The sequence below is a fragment of the Microtus pennsylvanicus genome, chromosome 6, assembly GCF_037038515.1.
Source record: "Microtus pennsylvanicus isolate mMicPen1 chromosome 6, mMicPen1.hap1, whole genome shotgun sequence".
NCBI classification, from domain to species: domain Eukaryota; kingdom Metazoa; phylum Chordata; class Mammalia; order Rodentia; family Cricetidae; genus Microtus; species Microtus pennsylvanicus.
The window spans coordinates 113,642,456-113,659,773 of NC_134584.1; positions in this window are offsets into that span (position 1 = coordinate 113,642,456).

Here is a 17,318-nt window from a genome sequence, read left to right on the forward strand (position 1 = left end):
TGTGAGGTAACTCAGACCCAGAAAGACAAACATGGTGTGTACTCACTTTTAAGTGGATATTAGCTATAAAGTAAAGGATAACTATGCTACAGTCCACAGACCCAGAGAGGCGAGATAACAAGGAGAGCCCAAGGAGGACACTCAGATCTACCTGGGAAGGAGAAATAGAAGAGATTTTGTAGGTAGGGGGAAGGTGGGAGTGGCGTGGGAGGGAGAGTACTGGAAGAGCCGGTTGGAAAATGGGGCACATTTCAGGATCGTCCTTCTTTTTATTCACTCCAAGCAAGCAGGCAGCTGCTTGTAGTTCCCTGAATATACCATATATTTCCCAGCAAAAGGATCATGGGATTTCTGCAGTCTTACTTCTCATCCATTGGGTAGATTTTTTTTTCTGTGCCCGACCATTCTTCTTCTGCACTTTCTAAACTTCCCCAACATCAATTTCTTCCCTTTACCCCACAGGCATTATGAATTTCCATTCTAATCTCCCTGTCATTCTCTTACTTATTGTCTGTTGCTCCACCTGGGTTTGCATCCCAGCACTGCAATGGACTATGTAGGTTCTGTCAAGCCCCATTTGTTAACAGTTTATTTGTGCTTATGTGCACGTGTGTGCACCTTCATGAGTTTATGTGTATCACATGTGTGCACATGCATGAAGAGGCTAGAGAGCCACAGATTTTCTGTAACTATACATACAAGCAGTTGTACACTGCCTGATGTCGGCACTGGGAACCAAATCCAGGTCCTCTGTACGAGTAGTAAGTATCCTTAACTGCTGCACCCTCTCTAAGGACTGCCATCAAACGTGATACTTAACCTCCTCTATGTCTAGGTAAAGTCACCTTAAATGGAACTACACTAACTCCCTCACCATGTTCTATGGGAGCTCTCATGCATAGTTCAATTCAAAAAAGTGGGGAGTAGCTCTGATGTAAAATAAAACTGTATTCATTTAAGACTTTTGTGTGCATGGTTCCTACCAATATTTCCACATTTATTTCATGCTAATGTCTTTCAAAAAATATTTTATGTTCAGGTTTACCTTTTCTTCCTGGGCCAATATTCTTCTAAGTGTGGTTCTTAGAGCTTTGGTATCATATTTATCTACCAAGTCTTTAAAATTCTTGTTCCTGGGGTCACACTTTGGCTACGTCCCTCTGTCCCTCTGTGGATGAATCTTAGCTATCCAGGCTTAACCAGACCTCCTAACCCAAGCAACATACATAAGCACCCATAACTAATTATTCTTACTGCCCAGTGACAATAATCTGTCTGCCCAAGAGTCCACCCAACTCTCCTACCTGTCACCCAAATCTCACCAATAATTCTGAACCTGATTTAATTTCTCACCTCAAAAATCACTCCATATTTCTCCCTCCGGAAAACAATCTGCCCCTGCTTTGAATGGTCGCTATCCTTGTGCGTGTGTGTGGTGATGAGTCCTAACTATGGTCAAGATTCTTGGGGTGACAGTTGGTGTGGCTAGTGACTGTCACTGGACCTTGTATGAACAGGTGCTCCGAGAAACAGAGTCCAATGGGCATATGGAATCCAGGGCTGATATTTTAAGTCATTCTTGATGATCCTTGTGTATTAAAGGAGTAACCTGACTTGTTTTGGGGAATAGACAGAAGGAGAGTTGGCAGAGACAGTCAGTCAGACAGACATACACGCATGCACACATACACACACACACACACACCTCCTCGTCCTCCTCTTCCCCTTCTCTGATTCCCAGTGCAGCCACCACCAGGACTGTTTCTTCATTCCTTGGCCCAACTCTTGGGAAAGTACAAAAGCAGAAGTTCTTCCTCCCTTCCCTTCAACACAGTGGAGGTTGATTGTGAAACTCCTGTTTAAGACAGAAAGCACAAACAGAATTTGATAGATCAAGTGCAAATGACGTAGAAGTGCCAGGCTTCCTCAGAGTGGTTCTTGGTTAGCCTGCATGGCTGGTGTCTTTTCTCCAGCCTCCTAGATGGCGTCTGCTACTGTGTGGGTTCTGCAGATTGGGTTCACACTCATGGCTGCTGAACAAACACTAGAACCCTCTTTAGATATGCTGCTTGCTTAAAGCTCTGCTGCTCCCTACGCCATTTACGCCGGAGGTCTGTACAAGCCCTTCCTGGATGCTGCTGGAAGGGATAGGCCTTGTTCTCAGGAAGTGGCTGTGACTCTGCTGGTGTGGTTTCGGATACAATAGGATAACCACATTTTAACCATTCTATTCAGGTTCCACAGCTGCTTGCTTCGCCGGGTTCAAAGTCACTCCCCCTGTAAATCTGCAGACGTCAAGATCTTCCCTATCCCCAGCCTGTCTGTGAGCCATTTGTTCTGCTTGGAATACACTTTTCCCTATTCACACGAACATAAGAATATTTCCTTTAAAATTCATTCTTTAGGGACTAGAGAGATAGACCAGAGATTGAGAGCCTGTAGCTCTCTTTGGTTTCCTAGTACCCATGCTAGGAAGCTCACAATTGCTTCTAAGCCCAGCTCCAGGGCTTCCAACATCCCTGGCCTCTGCAGGCACCTACACTCATACGTACATTGCCCTCACCACCCCCCTCCACACACAATTAAAAATAAAATAGGCCTTTGAAAAAATGATAAAGAATCATCTTCTCCTTTCAGTCTTCAGAAGGGCATATCCACAGCTAAATACTTATTTCAACTAAGACAATGACCTTCTCACACTTTGTCTCTTACTAATTCCTCCCTAGCACATACTACAGCCAGCCTCCCATTCTTCCATTTTTTTTATTATTGGATTGCCCCTTGTCTTTTTCTTAAAAATAATACAAACTGAACAAATTCAAAAGCTGCGCCCACCTTAGCCACCCTTCCTGACGCATACTGTTAGCATAATAAATATCTGTTGAATGGGGGAATAAAACCATTGCTCAATCTGTAATCATGGGGAAAAGAAGTCACGCAATCAGAGACATTAAATTCTTTCTTCATATAAAATTTTATAACCCCCCCCAAAAATGTTGATTTAATTTTATGGGCAATATGAGATCTCACTATTAACTTTCTTTGAAAACTATTTTTATTTTAGTTATATTTATTTATAGTTTGATGTGGGGGCAATTTGGGCACCATGTGGAAGTTGGAGGACAGCTTGAGGGAGCTGGTTCTCTCCTTCAATCATGTAGGCTGCAGGAATTAGGACTTGAACTTGGGTTTTCAGGCTTGTCAGCAATCACCTTGACCCGCTGAACCATCTCTCCGGCCCTCAGTGTTAGTTTAGTGATGCTATGTTACCATTGCTGAAGTAGATCCTCTTCATTCTAGTGGATTGATGGTCTACCACCATCCTCTTATATAGACTGGATCATAAACCTAACTTCTTCCAGTGGAATTCACCTCCTCAGAACTACAAGTGGACATCCTTATGTGACATCAACACAGTAAAGCCAGCTTGAAGAAGTGGATACGGCTATTTTAGAAGGGGCATCAGGGAGGAAGTGACATTCTGTTTTAGCTTTGCGAGTCTCAAAGAATTCTTTCATGACAATACACTGAGAACTACTGAGTGAAAATAAACAGCCACAAAGGAATATGGCTTTAATCGCCTGGGTTGCTGCATTTGCTAAAATAAAACAGCTGTGATCACATTCTGGGGTAAAAAAATCATTGTTCAGCAAAGAGTTCTATTAAAGATCACCTCTGTGATGTGTCTGGCTTTCTAGAGTCAGGCGTCCCACTTCCTGGACCACACATGGCCATCAGGATAACTGTGATTCCAATTTAGAGGGTATCTTGAGTTGGAGAAATGTTGTCTAGGCCATAAGGCACAGGGCTGATGGATCTATTTTTCATCTTTCCCATAACTACGCTTCTCAAATTACTCAAAATTACTCAATAAAGCAAATTCCTTTCATATTTCCCTAATACCAGAACTCCAGAAAGGTGCTGGGCTGGCAACTTGGCTGTTAAGAGTCCCAAGTCACCAAAACAGGAAAGGGAAAGTGGTGGTTTGTCCATAGTCTTCATGAGTAATCTCAGTGAAGATACCCTCAAGGTCCCTCAGACATGAATCTCCAAGACCATGGTTTCTGGCACTTTCTGGGATCTGAAAGGGCCTTTTCAGACTGATAGGCAGTTGGAATATGAATTATCATCATGAATGATCACGTGCTGTTGTGCTTGCTGAGTGCCAATTATCAGCTGATTGGCAGACTTCATTTTGTTATGGAAGTCTCTTTTGTAACCCTTTCACAGATGATACGCAAGGAGGCAAATACCCCAGAGCCCAGAATCTTCCCTACAGCAGTTCCCTGCCCTTTCCGCCCATCCCTGAAGACCATTCTTTCCCATGATCCTTCCTAATGATCCCACCCCAGGCTCAAACATTCCCATTACACCTAGTTCCTCTGTCAGGTATAAACTAAAAGCAGAGACAGTTAAAAGACTTATTCTCAAGTTGTTTTATGTTTCTCATACTTCCTACCTGATGCCTATGTTTCTGAAAGCAAAATTGGATCTTCGTGTGTGGGAGATGTAAAAGTGGGTGTACATACATGTTGCATGTACATGTTTATATGGGTGTGTGGAGGCCAGATGTCTAGGTTTGGTACCTGCCTGTTCTGGTCTCCACCTTGATTTTGAGTCCGAGTCTCTCACTGAATCTGGGCGTTACGGATTCTGCTAGGCTGTCTAACCAGCAAGTGCTTAGGTTCTGATTGTCTCTGCATCCTCAATGCTGGATGCTACTGTGCTCAGCTTTTACATGGGTACTAAAGATACAAACTCACATGCTCCTGTTTGCATGCCAAGCACTTTGTCCATGGAGCCATCTTCCCAGCCTAGCACATCTTTAATGTCTCTTCATCCCACACAGTGCAGAACCAATCATAATGACAAGAGTAGATGTAACTGGGCCTGTTGCTCTCACCCACCCCAATTCTATTTGTCTATTGATTCTCTGCTGGTAACTAGTAATTTGTCAATGTATACCCTTAAATACGGGCTCTTTCTTCTAGAGAAGGCTAACCTTATCCTCGTTTTAGCAGTGGACACATGATATAGGTTGAACCAATCAGTACAACCTATTCTCATGGCCACAATGACTGCTTCAAATGTCCCAAGCTGTATCAGTGAGATTCAGTTCAAGACCTTAGCCATGTACAACTATCAAAAGAATAGTTTCTGTAAATGACTGGAAATAAAAGTTTCTACCATATGGTGTCTTCCTAGTAAGTAGGAAAGATCTGCCCAGGAATGGAAGAACTTATACAGGAACAACAATAAGATGCAGAGGCAGAATTGGTTCCTGTATCCAGCCTCACAGCTGATCCTACCACTCAAGCTAGTCTGGGGCTCCTAGCTACCTTCACAAAGTTCTGTCCGCACTGCACATGATCTCAAGGGCTTTGAGAGGAGCTAGAGTATAGGCTGGGTGAAGATGAGGAGAAAGGGTTCCATCTATGTGGCTATAGAGAAGCCTTCATCCGTGCACTATGAAGTGCAGCTGCTTTGGGGTCACCCACATTCCTGTAAGCTGGCTAGGAGGAGTGGCTAGATACACAGATAAGGGTCCAATAACCCACCCAGCTTCCTCCTTCTATGAGAGAATGAGTTCCAACAATCAACAAGCCCAACTGAGATGACCTTTGCCATGCAGGCACACCCAATCTTAGGAAGATGGCACTTGTTCTGCTCCAAGGATAGTGCCCTACAACAGGTGAAGAACAAGATACAACATTAAATGAGTCAAGATTGTCCAGTCAATAACTTGACATTGAGATGGCTCATTCAATAAAGGTGATTTCCTCCAAGACCGAAGACCTGAGTTTGCTACTCTAGAACCCACAAGGTAGAAGGAGAGAACTGACTTCTGCAAGATGTTCTCTGATCCCCACTATGGCATGTACAAACCCCCACACAGATAGATGCACATATAAATTAAATCAATAATAACTGAGTCACCCAAGGAGAAAGCTGCTCCATTTCAGACCTCTTGATTATTTTATAAAGGTGGCAAAAACCATGTGACGTCTCCATAGCACTTGATGACCCCTGTGCTCAAAAGCATGCATGAAGCCCTGGTATCTGGTTAGAATTTATTAGTATTGCCTTTTGTTTCAATAAAACATTGTATTATATATCACCGTGTATGTTAGTTTATTTTAATTTGTATTTAAGTTTTGTTAGCATATAAAAATATTGGGTTTCATTTTGACATGTTAACACTCTATGTATCATTGTAACTTGCTCTTTGTACAACCCTCACACCTGCCCTGCTTAGGTGTGTCTCTCAGCATCTCAGGGTGTCTAGTCCCCATATTCTGCTAGGTCTACCATAATCTTAGAAACATCTGGGAACCTAGGGAAACTTCCTAAGCATCTTTTTTTTTTCTGTCCAAACTGAGAATTGGTTTTGAATAAACCTTTGCAGCCTTACAGTAGATCAAAGACACCCAGGCTCGCAAACCCACCATAGTCTTATAGAACATTCCTTAACACCTATATGGAGAAGCCTTTCCGAATGTGCAGCAAGTCACCTAGCATGCGAACATTTGATCTCTGCTAAATAGCTCTTGGGTATGAAAATTTTCACTTATGCAAAAAACAGCCTTGCCCAACGAGTTTCAATACTACTAAATGTCTCCCCCTAGTGGATTTTTCTAAACACTCCAGTGAAAAGATACTTTTGAATATCACAGTTAGAACTATCATTAAAAATAAACAGAATAAAAGAACTCCAGGACCATGTGAAGTGCCTTCAGAGTGTGTAGTTTTTGCTATGACCATTCAAAGAATTATCACCTGAAATAACCCAAAATTCATAAAAGTGTGGTATTTTTAGATCAGAGTAGGAAGACCATAATACAGAAGAGCTAGCAGCAGATGTGCCGTGAACTAGGAGGAGGGGGTTGGGGAGGCCTTGGACTCTCATGTTCCTGCTCCTCTAGTTACATAAAAGGACATGTTAGAAGCAAACTAATATGGGCCAGACGAGATGGTTCAGAAGGTAAAAGTGCCTGCCAACAAGCTTGGCCACCCAGATTTGACCTTCATAACCCATATGGTAGGAGAGAATTGACTTCCACTAGAGCATAGAAGCAAATGAACATTTCTTCTTCTTCTTCTTCTTCTTCTTCTTCTTCTTCTTCTTCTTCTTCTTCTTCTTCTTCTTCTTCTTCTTCTCCTTCTCCTTCTCCTTCTCCTTCTCCTTCTCCTTCTTCTTCTTCTTCTTCTTCTGTCTCTCTCTCTCTCTCTCTCTCTCTCTCTCTCTCTCTCTCACACACACACACACACACACACACACACACGACTCTGAATTATAGGTCTAAGATGCATAGGAGAAAATTCTCAATAACCTTGAGTTTGTTGGTAACTCCTTAGATACAATACTAAAGGTTTGAGCTGGGAAATAAATAACACAGTGGTAGTCACTAAATTCAACTATCCTGCTCTGTGAAAGACACAGTCAGGAGAATCAGTGTACCCATGACAGACTAAAGAAAGGTCCTTGCGAAAGATATATCTGGTCAATGATTGTTACCCAAACTACAGAGAGCACCTAAAACTGTCTTGGCAGGGCTGATGATTTCCTATAGACAGACACTTGTTTCCCTGTCCTGAGCCACCAGACCACTGAGATCATAGCCCCCCGCCCCAAGAATTTTCGGAAGGAAAAAGAGGACTTCTAGGACAGTCAGGGGAGAAACTTGTATCCAGCAGGCAAGCTGTTAATCTTCCACCTCCATAGTATTCTAGTCCTTCATGAGATCATGAGGAGAGATGTAAATGGGGAAGAACTCATACGGCTGGTTAGGTATAGGAGGTAGTAGCTGGAGACTAAGGTAAGGGTCTGATGATCACCCCAACTCCTTGTTCCCTAAGAGGAAGGTCAACAGCCAACAAGGCTGACCTTGAGGGTCTTGAAAGTAGACACAACTTCTCCAACACTAATTATGGCTGTTGCACTCAGGGATGGCACTCTAGAGCAAGCGGCCTTGTTTATGACTGTGAAGACCTGGTAGTAACCACGTGTCCTTTGGAAGAATAGATGTGATTTATGGATAAACTCTAACACGTCTAGATAAGCGAACATTTTTCAACACTCGGATAAAATGAGCTATCAAGTTGTGAAAAGAAAACCACACAGGAATCTTAGTGCACAGGTGAGAAAGAAGATGAACCCATCAAGGCATCTACAAGCAAAGCTGCTATAGACACCTGCGACCAGAATTTGGTGTGTATATACTGTAGTTTTCTGGGAACCGCAGCTTCATGTTGTTGGCAACATCCTAGAGACACAAAGTCTCAGTTACCACATCAGACCTGTGGATGACACTGAATTTTAACAAGGCCCTTAGGTGCCTTGTATTCAAATTTGTGGCGGGTTGAGTAGAATACGTGTACCTGTGCCCAATGTTGGCCTTAGAACTTGTAGAGGGTACTTGGGAGGCTAAGGTAGGATTGCCGCAGTTTGAAGGCCAGTCTGAGCTGCTGAGGCAGAAGGATTGTTCCGAGTTTGAAGCCATCTTAAGCTATAGGGAGTTCCAGGCCAGCCTGGATTAGAGATTAAGACCCTAACCCAAGAGAAAACTAAAAAAAAAACAACCACAAAACAGAACTCTCATAAGGAAACAGTGTCCTCAGTGTAGCTTCAGATGTGAAGAGGGGAATCGTGGCTCTTCCTGATGAACTTCCCACTTCTGATCTCACCTCTAGGCTCCTTGCTTCATACATCCTCCTCATCTGACATGTCTTTATGTCCTCTTCCTGTGCCCAACACATATTTAGAGAGGCACCACTAGAGACCTGCTATATCGTCAGGCTCAAAGCATAGATGCTTAGGAAGCAGGCAGGGGATGGAGATGTAGCTCAGCTGATAGGGTGCTTGCCTAGCAAGAACAAAGCCCTGGGACCAATCCAAACCTGCATAAACTATGTGTGACGTAGCACATTTGCAATCCAGCGCACGACCAGCGGAAGCTGGTTTGAGAGTTCAGGGTCACTCTATGCTACTAGAGACCTTGTCTCAAAACAAACAAACAGACAAAAAAAGGCATGTAAAAATTATAACACACTTGTTTTCTATTAAATGCTGCAATGGGATCAAGTACAAGAGCAGTGCTGGAAGGTTCCAGGCTCCGTCACTGACTTTCATAACAATAAGAATTATTTTCCTTATTTGATAGGAAAATTGAGTTGATAAACTATTTGGGGGGTTGTGTAAAGCTTCCCAGTTGAAAGCTGTGGCTTACCACAGCTCCTCGGACCCCACATCTGGTCACCTCCTGTCTGCTGAAGTTGTTTTATAATTCCGTGTCATACATCTCTCAGGAATGTGAGTAACGGATATGAGTTTGAACCCCATTTCCCATAAACAGAAGAGGAAGGTGTGGGGTTCATGCCATCTAGTTCCTAAGGACCCAGAGCCGCCACCTCTCAGCTGGGTTAGCCTGTAAATCAAGTCCTCTAATCCTGAATCCTGAGATAGGATAAAGCTAACCTCCCTCCCTTCTTCCCTCCTTTCCACTCTTCCTTCCTCTCTCTCTCTCCCTTCCTTCTTCCCTTCCTTCCTCCCTTCCTTCCTCCCTCTCTCCCTTTTTTCTTCCCTTCCTTCCTCCCTTCCTTCCTCCCTCGCTCCCTTCCTTCCTTTTCTCCCCCCCCCTCCTGCTCCCCTCCTCCCTCCCTATATTCTGTTTAGAGTCTCTCTGTAACCCAAACTGACCTCAAACTTACCATGCTCCTCCTGCCTCAGCCTTGCGAAGGCTGGGATTACAGGCTGGAGCACCACGCTCAGCTTCACTTACTGATTCTTAAAGCATTTCTTTTTCCTCTTGGGCACTGGATTGAAGACTCAGAGAACAAGAAATAAGTGGGAGAAGTGATTTTTTTTAAGAGAAAAATCCAATCACATGACCACTCTGTCTAAAAGCGGTCCGTAACTTCCCAGTGTCCTGGATCATGGTGAGTATTTAGGTCTTAATGGATTGGCCCTCAGGTGTCTTGCACACTATCAGTCTCTCCATGGAAGTATGTTCTCTGATCCTTGTTTCATTTGAGGTCAACCGTATTAACTTTCCAGTGTTCTCTCTCAAACCCCATTCTTCCTCCCACCACACATGAATTCAGCTTGACCTCTTTTATTTGAGAAATTCCTGGCCATTTTTCCGATCTCGGACAAAACATCCGTTCCTCACAGAAAGGCCAGTACCCCCCGACCAGATCTAGAGCCTGATTCTGTGTCTCATAACTATGAGCAACACTCCTTCAGAATACTGTTTTGGCAACTGAGGTCTTATTTCTGTAGTCATTAATGACAATTGCCTCTTTAGACCTATGTTTTCAATATGGCAACCCCTCCTCATACGTGGCAACCCCTCGTCATACATGGCAATCCCTCGTCATACGTGGCTGTTGAGCACTTTGTCATACTGCTAATACAGCTGGGGAAAAATTAAAACCATTCATTCTTTAATTTTAATTAAAATGTTATTAATTGGCTTCCTTAATAGGAATTTTAAGATTGACTTTTAGTGTGTGTGTGTGTGTGTGTGTGTGTGTGTGTGTGTGTGTGCATTCTCAAGCATGACTGTGCACCTGCCCACAGAGGCCAAAAGAGGGCATCTGGTCTCTTAGACCTGGGGTTACAGATAGTTGGGTACCATCTTATATGGGTTCTGGGAACTGAACTCAGGTCCTCTGAAAGAACAGTAAACCCCCTTAACCCTGAGCCATCTCTACAACCCATCTTATTTAATTTTATTGGACTACCGTAAAGAAAGTCTTCAGAGGTGTCATCCGCTGTTGATTTAACTACTTAGTGCTCGATACCTAACGAAGTGTCTGGAAAATAGCGGGGGCTAAATACATAATTCACATCCTATAAATGACCAGGCACATCTGTCCTTCCAGGCTAGCAAAGGCACAGGCTACCTGGCCTGTGTTTTCTAAGTCTATGTGAATGTTTTCATAGAACTTGGAAGGCAGCAACGACTTTCAGATCCACGTTCACATGACAGGAAGTGCTGCTAGCGCTTCCAGTCCTCAGCCACGTGCAAAGCTCTTCTGGCCTCTCTGAGAGACGTTGTCAAGATCAAGGACAGATGAACGTGAAGCAACTTACCTCAAATCCAGTTCTTAGTAAACAACATTTAGCAAATGTTTGCTTATGCGCAATTATGTGAATAAAGAAACAACCTATCAAAGCATAACAAGCCTTGGGGTAAAATCTTTGGAGACTTCCGTTGCCTTGGATACAGATGAATCTTTCTGTTTCATCTGACTTAAGATTGCTGGCCCCAGCTTATAAAGGCTCACAGGAGATTTTTAAATATTCACCTCTGGAATAGAGACAGAAACAATATTCGATTCACAAGACAGTGAGTTGCGTGGTTACAAAAGTAAGTTAGATTTGGAAGTGCCAAACGCACCTGTCCCCAGGAGCTCGAGAGAAGGGCTGTTCATCTGAAAGTTGGCCAGAGATACTCCAAACACACTGCACCAATTGACTCCTCAGAAGTAAATGCCCCTGTAGGTGATGGATCTGATCAACAGTCCAGTCCAGTGATCATCTATCCTGGCAGGTTCAAACCATGTGGAGCAGGCACATGCTTTGTCCTCAACTATTAAGACCCTATAAATATTTTAGTGAAAATGTAATCTATATTCCTCAGATGATTCACACATGATTCCTTGAAAAGAAAGACGTTTCTATCTCAGCATGGGACTCTTGGTTTGATCTCAGTTAACATTCTCAGTGGGCTCTGCTAGGCACAAGATCCTTTGCCCAGAGGTATTTGTATTAGCGGAGCACCACGGAGGTTAAGAACGGGGATCATCACCACAGCTATGGTTAAATGCACAGGATAAATTCAACAAGACCAGTAAACAGGCAGCCCTAATTGGACTCTGTGAATTACTGATCAGAAAAAGGAGAGGGCGTGAATGGAGGATGGGATGTACCTGGGGTGTCTTGGGGGATGGGAGCAGAGAGTTGGGGTACATATGATCAAACACATTGATGGCCTGTATGAGGTTGTCAAAGAATAAATCAAATATATTCTATTAAAACAAGAATATGGACTATGACAGCAGACAGGCCCATAACAAATCCATATCTCACTACCTGGAGTATTTATGACCTTGAACTCAGTTGCCATAACTGGAAAATGACAGCAACCTTTGTGGGTGAATTAACTACTACTCTTGAGGCTGTGACAACCACAACTAAAGGGAGGAAGGGCTGGTTTCGGCTCGCAGTCTGAGAGTATAGTCCCTCGTGGTGGGGAAGCCGGGACAGGAGGAGCGCGAGGCAGCTGGTCACATTGTATCCCCAGTCAGGAAGCAGAGGGAGATCAAAGCTGGCACTCGGGTTCCTCTCTTCTTTTTACTCAGTCCAGGACACCAGTCCACATTTAAGTTTGCTCTTCCTACCTCCTGTAGGAAGAAAGTCCCTCACAGGCATGGCCAGAAATTTGTCTTCCATATGATTTAGACAGAGCTAACAATCCACATTGACCTCCACAGAAGATTATCAGTTGCTCACCGCAAAGTGTTCCTTCTAGAATGCAGGGAGCATTCTAGCCATTGTTTTTGTGAGGACTGGCTAAAAGGGACAGGAAAACACTATCAAGATGACTGTTGTGTAGACTCAGCTGGCCCAGGCTGGTGTGATGGCCTCACGTTCATCGAAGAATTGAATGCTTTACGTTTTGCTTCTGTACCAATCTCAACACATAGCTCTCACTGATTAATCTAAGGTGACAGAGCCAGTTCCGGCCATCTTGCCCACATTCCTTGTCCACAAGGAAGAAAAGGGGGAAAAAAATCACAGTCCCTCCTTTAAGTTTGACCATAAGAGCTCCAATACGAACTCGCTACTTCTCTCTCCCCCTGGATCTCTCCTCAGTATATTTAGTTTGTGCGGAGTGGCCTGGTTGTGACCTGTCTATTGTGCGTGTCTGAATCTGTAACCTGCTAGCTGTGCCTGTCTATACCAAAGGGTTTTACTCTGTGTTTATTGAGCAGCACAGAAAAGATGGTGTCGGGAAGGAATCGGGGATCACTTATAGAAACCTTTAACAGAGTTTTACAAGGTGGAAAGTAACTTTCCTGACCTCAACTGACTCAGAATAGCACACACCACTGCAAACAGACATTAGCAAGCTATAGTCGCATGTTTTTCGCAATATTTATGATGGTTATTTGTTGTTGGTTTTTTTGGGGTTTTTTTTGTTTGTTTTTCGAGACAGGGTTTCTCTGTAGCTTTGGTTATTTGTTGTGTAAGGTTGATTTCAACATCAGCTTTTTGGCAGACAATTAATACAACACACACTTGTTCATATTCATTATTCTGGGTCAGGTCATGGGAGAGTACAGAACTGAAGAGAAGAGCTAAGCATTAACTTAGGCTTTAACAGCTGTTCACCTGGGGGATTCAAGGCACAGGAAAGTTGGTTAAATTATCCTAACAGGCTAAGCACACAGCAAGACAGCAGGCTGCGTGCAGAGTCTTCAATGATCACAAGGCATTCTTTTAATGTGGTGGCAAGGTCAGAAAAAGTTCTTTCTCTCTGAGGTCCGGAGACATTTTCATAAATGTATCCCTGCAATTGTTGGGCTATAAAGAGCAAATTGTGCCATTTGTAGAAAACTGGCTGAATCTAGAGATCCATGAGTTATGGAAAATGAGCCTAACTCAGAAAGAAAAACACAGCATCATTTCATTATGCTTCAATCTAGACAAAGAAGAGAAGGAGGAGGAGCGGGGTGGGGAGATAGAGTGGGAGGGGAGGAGGAGGAATCATTGATGTCATCAACCTCCTCCTTCTCCTCCTCATTATCATCAGCACCATCTGGAGAACAATGACCTGTCTAAACCTCCATCACAGGTTTAGAGCTAAAGATTAGAAACTCGATTCCTGGTGGTAAGGAGAGCCCAGACATGCAAAGGACACAACATTAGTATCTTCGAACAAGTGCCGTGTCTGCAACTTGGGACTCAACAGTCTCCACATAGTTTGCTTTGAAATCCCACAAATACATGATGTAAAAAACGCTAAATAAATGTTTATTCTAATTGTTGTGTTCACGCGACCACAAATCTCTTCTTTCCATGCTCCCAGAATTATACCCAGGGAAGGCTTTGTATGCTTGTGGGTTTAGAAAGAAAAGGGAGATCTTGTGACTCGGGATGCTGCTTCAGCTGAAGGGGCAGGTCCCTCAAACACCTTCGTGAAGCCACATGCTTGCTGTGGCTCGCTACTGTCACTGAGAAAGTGATGATAGTCAGAAAAAGCCCGGGACTTCTCTTCAGAGCCTGACCACAGACACCCGGGTGAGAAAGACACCTTCCGATCCCAGCCGAGCCTTACGAATAGAAGCTGTTGACAGAGCACACACAGATAATAGGAACCATATTTTTGGCTGGTGAGTTACTTCTGGGTCAGCCTAGAGGACCAGAGCAGATATGCGTTGGAAGCTTCCCAAGCTTCCCACTCTACGTCCTCCTTCCAACCAGGATTATACTACCCAGCCTTGCAATTCTACTTAGGACTGGTTTAAGACAATGTGTTCGACCCCATGCCCCAATAATTACTTCAGAAGTACACATGTGGCTGGACGAGGTGTGAAGATGCGAGGGACCTTGACAAATACACGCCGGTTGATGTTGACTCTGCTCCTGAGATCGCAGGTGATAACCCTGTTACAGCTGGAATGTCTGTTAAAGACTACAAAAGGTCCATAATTTCTTATCAACCTTCCAGTTTTATAATGTGAAAGTAATACATGTCTCCATAGTAACCATACTTCCGGTTTTGAATTCTGATCTTTTCCCAGGCTAGCGATAGGCAGTATAATACTTCTTCATGATGATGAGCATTGGCTGGGACCACAGCTCCCCCACGGTCACAGCAGCCTGAAAGTAAACAACTGATCTCTGTAGCGGGGTGGGCCATTCAGATATTCAGGGCTGCATTAGTGACTTGTCTCACTGCTATGACAAGTCACCTGACAGATACAGCGTAAGGAAGGAAGGATTTATTTTGACATGCAGTTTGAAGGCACAGTTCATCATGGCGGGGACAGCGCTGTGGCGGGACAGGCGGCAGATGGTCACATTACATCAGCAGTCGGGAAGCTGAGAATAATGATGGTGTTCCTCTTGCCTTCTAATTTTTTTTTAAATCAAATTCACAACCCCAAACCACACAATGGTGCTGCTCACATTCAATATGGATCTCTTCTCCCCATTTCTAGAAATGGCCTCAGACACATGCCCAGAGATGTGGCTCCTACGTGATTCCTAGCATGTTGACAATCAAGATGAACCCAGTCTGATGTGCTTTCCCTTCGTTTTTGTTTTCTGTAGATGAGTGGGACGTTTTTGCATGTATATCTGTGAGCCATGTAGGTCCAGTGCTCATGGAGGTCAGAGGAGGGTGTCAGATCTTCTCGGACTGGAGTACAGAGTTGGGAGCTATTGTGCAGGTGCTGGGAATTGAACCTGGGTCCTCTGGAAGAGCAACCAGTGCTCTTAACCACTAGGCCATCTCTCCAGCCCCTCGTGTGGACCTTTGACTTGAGATATTTTCATTCTATGATGTGCATATGGGGTGCCATCAGATTCTAATTCATATTGTGTCCTTAAAGAAAGACTTAACATCAAACAATATTTAGCTGGGAAGCCGTGGCTAAGGACATGTACCATCACATTCTGTTCTTGAATCCTACGTGGATGTAGGCACAGTTTTTTTATTTTATTTTATTTGGCAGGGGAGGTTGCAGGGGAAGAGGATGAATATGAAGGGATGGGGAGATGAATGTGGGTTGAGATGTAGGAATCAATAAGAAGTAAAAAAAAAAAATCCTAATTTGATAGATCAAATGAACTGGGCAGCATTTTGTGGCTCCGCACACTCCCAACCACTCAAGAATATAGCAATGTGACTATCTGCAAAGTAAGAAGAAAGCCTGCAACAAATATGGACCACATTAGCAATTAATAAAGTAAATATGGTCTCCTGTAGTGTGGATAAGTAAGTCCCTGTTGTCTAAGCCACTCTTCCGTGGTCAAGAGACAACAACAGTACCACGGTGGAACTCAGGAGGGAGATGTGTTTGATCATCAGCATGCTTCCTTCTTCATGGGGTAGTGAGGAAACTAACTTTTATACCAGCTAACTATGAATACTAAACCATGTAGGAGGTATGAGAATGACTTAACCCAGTGCTTAGTGCCAGGAAATGCCACATCCAGCCCTCCCTTTGTATTGGCCAAGCTCATCACCATCCTTACACACAATAGGGACTGGGGCTGGTTAGTTTTTGTCATATTATACAAACACCTGTGGGAAGGATTCTTCATTGAGGAACTGCCTCCATCAGATTGGCCTGAGGAGAAGTTTCTTGATTGATAGTTGATGTGAGAGGGGCCAGCCCACTATGGGTGATATCACCTCCTAGGCAAGTGGTCCTGGGGTGTCTAAAAGAGTGGGCTGAGCAAGGGTCTTTGCTTCAGCCCCTGCCTGGAACTCCTGCCTGGGTTTACCTCGATGATGGACTATAAGCGGTAAGCGAATTGATGGACCGTAACTCATAAGCCAAATAAACCCTTTGTCAGTGTTTTAACACAGAAACAGAGGCCCAAAGTATAATAGGTCCTTACATACACAGATGTACGTACTCAGAAAATAACTGAATCATAGCTGGCCAAGCTAAGGAATCTGCCTTGGCCTTTCCTAGCATTTAAAATGTGACTCTTCATACAACAGCATGACTCTGACATCTGATACTCACTGTGCTGCCCACAACCTAGAAAAGAGGCTGGAGAAAGCAACTTTGTTTCCATAGACACAATATCAGCTCTTCCCACAAGAAGATGTTTGTTAAGACTGTTCTCAGTAATCAAGGGAAAGCACCGTGTCTGGGTACTGCGTATGGTGTCGATTCAATTAGGAGTTCAAGGAACATTGCTAGGGATGGAGCTCAGTGGCAGACGGACAGTGTGCATGAGGTCCCAGGTTAAATAACCTGGGGAGGGCAGTGGGGGTGGGGGAGTAGAATCATCACAGCTAGATGCAGAAGTTTCCTGGCATGGGGCAGTGATGGTGGGGGCTTTGTTGTTGTCTAATTCACCTGAATCTACCATTGGAATATAATGGTGATTGCCTGTAAAATCACAGTACTTAAGAGGCTGAGGCAGATGATCAGGTGTTCCAGGTTGGCCTGAACCATATATCAAAACCTTGTCTCAAATAATACAACAATAAGAAACAACATGAAAATCGATTCTTTTCAAGGCTATGACAAGGGGGCGAATGTAAAGATAAATGGATAGAGTGACT